Source organism: Thunnus albacares, chromosome 1 (genome assembly GCF_914725855.1).
Source record: "Thunnus albacares chromosome 1, fThuAlb1.1, whole genome shotgun sequence".
NCBI lineage: Eukaryota > Metazoa > Chordata > Actinopteri > Scombriformes > Scombridae > Thunnus > Thunnus albacares.
The window spans coordinates 30,240,884-30,246,883 of record NC_058106.1 but is presented as its reverse complement, the minus strand read 5'-3'; positions in this window follow the sequence as shown (position 1 = coordinate 30,246,883).

The window sequence follows — 6,000 nt, the reverse complement described above, 5'->3', positions numbered from 1 at the left end:
ACAGACATTCACGGTGACCAGAAGATGAATCCTAATGACTCTAGTGTTCCCCCAGCTTTTCATTTGACACCACCAGCAGGTCAAATTGTTCACTTATCTAGTGAAATATCTCAACATCTACAAAATTTTGACTGCATCCGACTGCTCGTAGGAGGAGGACCGCACACATTGTGCTGAATCAAAGCCAGTGTTTCAGTTGATACCTTCATCAGGGGCCAACTGCTCTTTATACATTTTCAAACATCAACACGTGGGCTTTGATTCGGCACAATGATGTTTGAATAAAAACGAAGTTGATGAAACGAGCAAGCCTGTGTGCGGTCCTCCTCCTTCAAGCAGTTAGGCTACGAGCATAAATTTGATGGGCTTGAGGTGCGTCTTCATTTGAGACTATATCCTACTGACCGAACTAATATGATGAACATGGTAAACATTATACCTGTAAAGTATCAGTATGTTAGCTTTGTCATTGTGTGCATGTTGACATTAGCATTTAGCTCAAAGCACCACTTTGCCCATGTAAAGTATCACAGAGCTGCTATCATAGCTTTAGGCTCTCAGTCTTGCTAAAATCCATAATAATAAAGAGGATATAATAGTCAGTAGTGCTTGCTAAGTACTGTGAATACCAAGGGCAGTGTGGCCATCGGGAGTACCAGGTTTCCCGGTGGACCACAAATTGGGTTGATGCAGTGAAAAGAGAGAGATGACTTTTCACGAATAAGAGAGATAAAGAATGTAAAGGTGGGGCTTAAAAGCAGAGAGAAAAGAAGTTAAAGTTAAAAATAGAAGCATCGAAATGCCTCAAAATAACCAGTTAAGGCATTTAGCTCTGCCGACGACAGTCAGAGAGGAGGACCACAGCAGCCGAGAGCAGCTGAGTCCATAGCAGAACATGTTTTCACTAACACCTAAACATATTGATGCATATTAATATGTATATGTATGTGAAACATATGGCTGTTGGCTGATTTAGCTGTTGAATATTGTCAGTGTGCATAACCAAACAAGCAGTGCTGTGTCGACATTAAGATATTCCTAATTATGCATATCATGTATTTCTGGATATAGAAACTCTAGTGCAGAGATAACAGGAGGAGAGAAAATATAAAGATATATACACATCAATCCATCCATCCTTTAATCGCAAAACATAAACGTAAACCAACAGTAATCATCAGTGCTGGAGTTGGCTGAATATTTGATTGATCTCACTGACTAAACCCAGTTTTCAAAGCAGTATTTTATTTAGTCTGATGTTGTGACCGTTGCTTTGAATTCCTGTTGGATAGAGTCTCCATCCTCTGCTCTGCTGCCACACTGACGGCCACACTGAATGGGCAGTTTCCCCTTTTGCCTCTCGCTTTGCATAAAGCCCATAGAAATCCCAGGAACAGGCTCACACTCATTTGCCTGTCACATTAACTTGGCACTTCACTTTCCTCTGGCCCTTTAACCACCATGACCCACCCAAACAAATGACCTGTTCATACAGCACAAAGCCCCCCTCCTTCTCTGTCAGCCTTCCGGCTTCATTTCACTTCTCCCTCCCTGCAATGACCTCCTCTAACCTTCTCTTCCTCCTCTTTTTTTCTTGGTTTTCTTTTAAAAGTTAGTTTCTTCACTTCACTTTACTTCTACCTTGAAAATATTATTAAAATGAACTTGCTTCAAATTGCAACATAATGCAGGACAATGGCTCTGGTTTTAAAACAGTAATCAAATCTCATGTATATCAAGTTTAGTTTTAAATATATTTCTAATACTAGTAATAAAAAGCAGTGTAAATAAATATATGAAAATATACACATCTAAAAGTGCATGGTAAAAAAAATGTACTCAATCAAAACAAACATTATTTTCTTGAAAAACACCATCAGCCAGAGATGGAAATGTCAACTTGCCCTCAGTTAGTTATGTAACAGTTGCTTGATCAGGTTTCAACTGAACTACAGGTTACACAGTGACTACATGAAAACTTCCACTTAACATGACTAACACTTTAACGTTTAATGGGTTTCATGTGTGACTGAGATGATGGTACTTCCCAAAATCAATGTTACAAAATACTTTACTCAAAGATAGAGGAATAAAATGAACAAAGCACAAATGAAATATACTATATTCAAGATGTACAGTGTGTAAAACAATAAGATGTCAAGCATAAAAGAAAAATTATTTACATATGATAAAAATGAGTAGGGCTGCAACTAATCATTATTTTACTGATTGATAAAAAGACTAAAGAAACTAGAGAATATTTACATTTGAGAAGCTTGAATCAGATCATTTGGACTTTTTTTCTTAAAAAAAATTACTCAAAATGATTAATGGATTGTGTGATGTAAAGGCGGATAATGATTTGGCGAGCCTGAGCTCCTCCAGAGTTGCGATGCCTTGACGGTAAAGACTTGATCCCGTCTAGTCTTAAATCTAAGACTAGACGGGATCAGCCAGCAGGTTCTCGTCTGAGGATCTCAGGTGAACACAGGTTGGAATATAATCTGGAGCCTTAAAAGTAATCAGTCCATAAACATGGGAACCAGTTGATACTGTGACACTGAAGGGCTGTAACTATCTATGATTGATTAATCTGTCGATTGTGTTCTTGATAAATCGATTATTTGTTTGGTCTTTAAAATGTTAGAAAATGGTGAAAAAGTTTGATCACTGTTTCCCAAAGGCCCAAGTGATGTCCTCAAATGTCGTCTTTTGTCCCGACCATCAGTCCACAACACAAAGATATTCAGTTTACTGTTATAGAAGACAAAATAAACCAGAAAATATTCACATTTGAGAAGCTGATATTCTTCTTTAAAAAAAAAAGACTCATTAATTAAATTAAAAAAACGATTCATTAATTATCAAAATTGTTGTTGATTTACTTGCAACTAACTGATTAATCGACTAATCCTTGCAGCTCTGTAATACTGTATGATCTCTCTTCCTGGTTGTAGTTAAAAGTCTAGCAGCCACTATCTGTATTAGTTGCTCTAGTTTACACATTTTAAAAGATAGTTGTAATAGTCAAGTCCTGAAGAAACAAAGGCATATATGACTACTTCTGCATCTTTGAATCTTAGATCTGGTCTAATCTGGGATATATTTTAGGTGGAAAAAACAGGACTGGAAAAGAATCAATATATACACCTTTATATTGTGTTTATTTACTAGGAGCGAGTGAGTTTGTTGAGGTATGTTGGGGTTTCTTCATCTGATATATCAGCAGTCAGCAGGTAACCCCTATTCTTTCCCTCTCACACACATACAGTACATCCACACACACACACACTGCTGTGGTGATTAATGAGAGTGATTGTGAAGGATGCGAGTGAACGCATGGAGCGATTGGGCTGCTTCCCTTCTGTCAAATCTACAGTTATCACTACAAACCTCCAAACAGACCCACAAACACCTTCTGTTTCACTCAATATCACAATATCTTACACTCGCTTATTATAAAACATTCAACAAAACTACGCACACACTCGATATCTTAATAGGAGATCAGTCTATCCACAGCTAATAAAACAATCAATAAAACCTAACATGATGAAACGTTATCATCTTTTTTATTAGTTTAACTTTACGCCGTAGATAAATACATCTTTATTGTTAATTTGATTTGCTCAACATGTTTCCTACCAGCCTAAATAATTTTGGGTTTATTGTGTCCTCTGACAGTCTAAATGTTGTTTTAAAAGATTTCCTGGCTGCTAGATGCTCGACTTTCTCCACCAGCCACTACTTTACTTTATCAAGAGTCAGCTGGTTTGAGGTTTACTTGCTGGAAACAACTCAACAATACTGTAATTAAGCATCTGTAAACCAAAACAATGAGCTGAAAAATGCTAAAACAGACATAAAGCTGCAGAGTTGGAGATGAATTCTCAGTGAGTTCAGCAGTATTAGCAACTCTTAGACAGTCTACAGTCATTTGATGCAGTTTGTATGTGTTTATAAGAAAAATATTGATAAGTTTCATGGGGATGATATTGAAACGATCACAGGCTTATGTGAGTCTTTTTGGTAAACTCCTCATGCTTTGTTTTACTGTACCGTCTCCCTCTGAGTTTTTCTTAAGCGGCACTTTTGCCCTGTGATCCTAATTATCTCTGAGGACTTTCTCGTTACAGCTCTAGTTGATGGAGGAGGAAGGAGGGAAGTTTATAATCATGTTAAATTAGTGCTCCTTCACATTTTATCTGAGCCCTTCCACTGTGCTAATGACTTATTTGTAGCAATTATTTGCTTTGCTGAGCTTGTTAACCCTCATGTTCACCTTGGCAGTTGAAGCGATTGCTGTGAGGAGTCTTTTCATGGTTTCCCTTTTACAGGTCTTGTGAAATGAAAAGTGTTTTTTTGCTGTTATTACCTTGTGTCGGTCAGCCACTGTTCATCTTTCGCTACGTATCATTTACTGTACATCACAAAATCCAGTTTTGTATATTTGTTAGAGACGTCTTGGTAAAGTTTTTTGGCCCCAATCTGAGTCCTTTAATATTTAGTATCTGCTGACACTGAGTCTCATTCTGTTGATCCTAAATGTTGATTAAATATGTATTATTACTAAACTCTGGCACACCTTATTTTTCACAAACTTCTTGATCCAAATATTGAACGTCGTGGTTCAAAACTATTGTATTTGTTAGCTTAAATTCTAGATATATGAATGAAAGTTTAACTGGCAGAAAGCAACTCCTGAAGTTGACGTGACGTGAAGCACGTTGTGTGAGCTTAAAAAAAACAGTGTTGTTGTTCCTCACAATAACTCTTACTTATTGCAAAAACAATGTCGAACCATGAGAAAAGCGACTTCCTGCTGTCTGCAGTTGCCTGGCAACCTCATGTTGACAACAGTACTCCAGGAAGTTACAGTGCCCGACCAAGAAATAATCGAGCACATACCTCTTACAAAACTTATAATTTTCACAGTTTGTTTTTGCACAGACACAGAGATATAACACTTAAATGAGTACGTTTTTTATCTTTGGACAGAGCCAGGCATTTAACTCCCATCAAAACACTCTGTTTTTAATCTGAATTTGTGTCAAAACACACAAAAAATTCATTAATTTTCCCAACACGGACCTGATAAACTTCACTTTTCTATTTCCAAATATGGTTTTGCAATAATAGACTAAATATGTTGGAGAAATACCTTCCTGAAACATTAAATGTCAATTGATGTTCAGGGTCAGTAAATCATACGCCCACGAAAGGGACGCAATAACATGAATCTGGTGCAATTAGAAATGCTTTTAATTGAAACTGTGTCAAAGAGGTATTGATTGAACACCACGTTTTAGCTTGAACGCAGCTGCTTCACAAATTCAAATCATCAGTTTGTAATCCAGGGGCGAGGAGTAGAAAACACCATCATAGATTTTATATTATTATGTACAATAATTTACTAACTCAGTTTAGTTAAATTACTCAATTAGTCAAGTTACTCTTTTAACATGTTGCTGTACTGGATTTCACTGTGTAAGAATTGTATCGACACTATTCTGACATGAAAAAAATTGAACATTAGAGGCATTGTAGTGGTTGTATTTATTTCAGAGACACTGAATTGCATTACACTGTGTGTTTTTTTATTATTCTGGCATCCCCTTTTATAAAATACTAACATACTGGATATTCAGTACACAGTTTGAGTTCTGTTATCTTGTTGGATCATGTCTTTCACTTCTTTCTTTCACTATTTTGTTATCTTTTTACCTGAAATCCCCCTCCAGTCCCACCCTGACAAATAATTAAGAAAATCCACTTAAAGCATTGTTCTCACCAGTCTATGTGATCAAAGATCAAGGGAAAGGCTTTTATGAGAGTAAAAGCATTGAATTATACATAATAATATGAAAACTCAACACATACACACTCACACACACACACAAACACACACGCACACACACAAAGCCCTCCTCTAATTTGAGCCCCTGATCCTAAGTGGGCTCTTGTGTCCAGCAGAGACTGATGAAAGCTTCTCATCTTGAG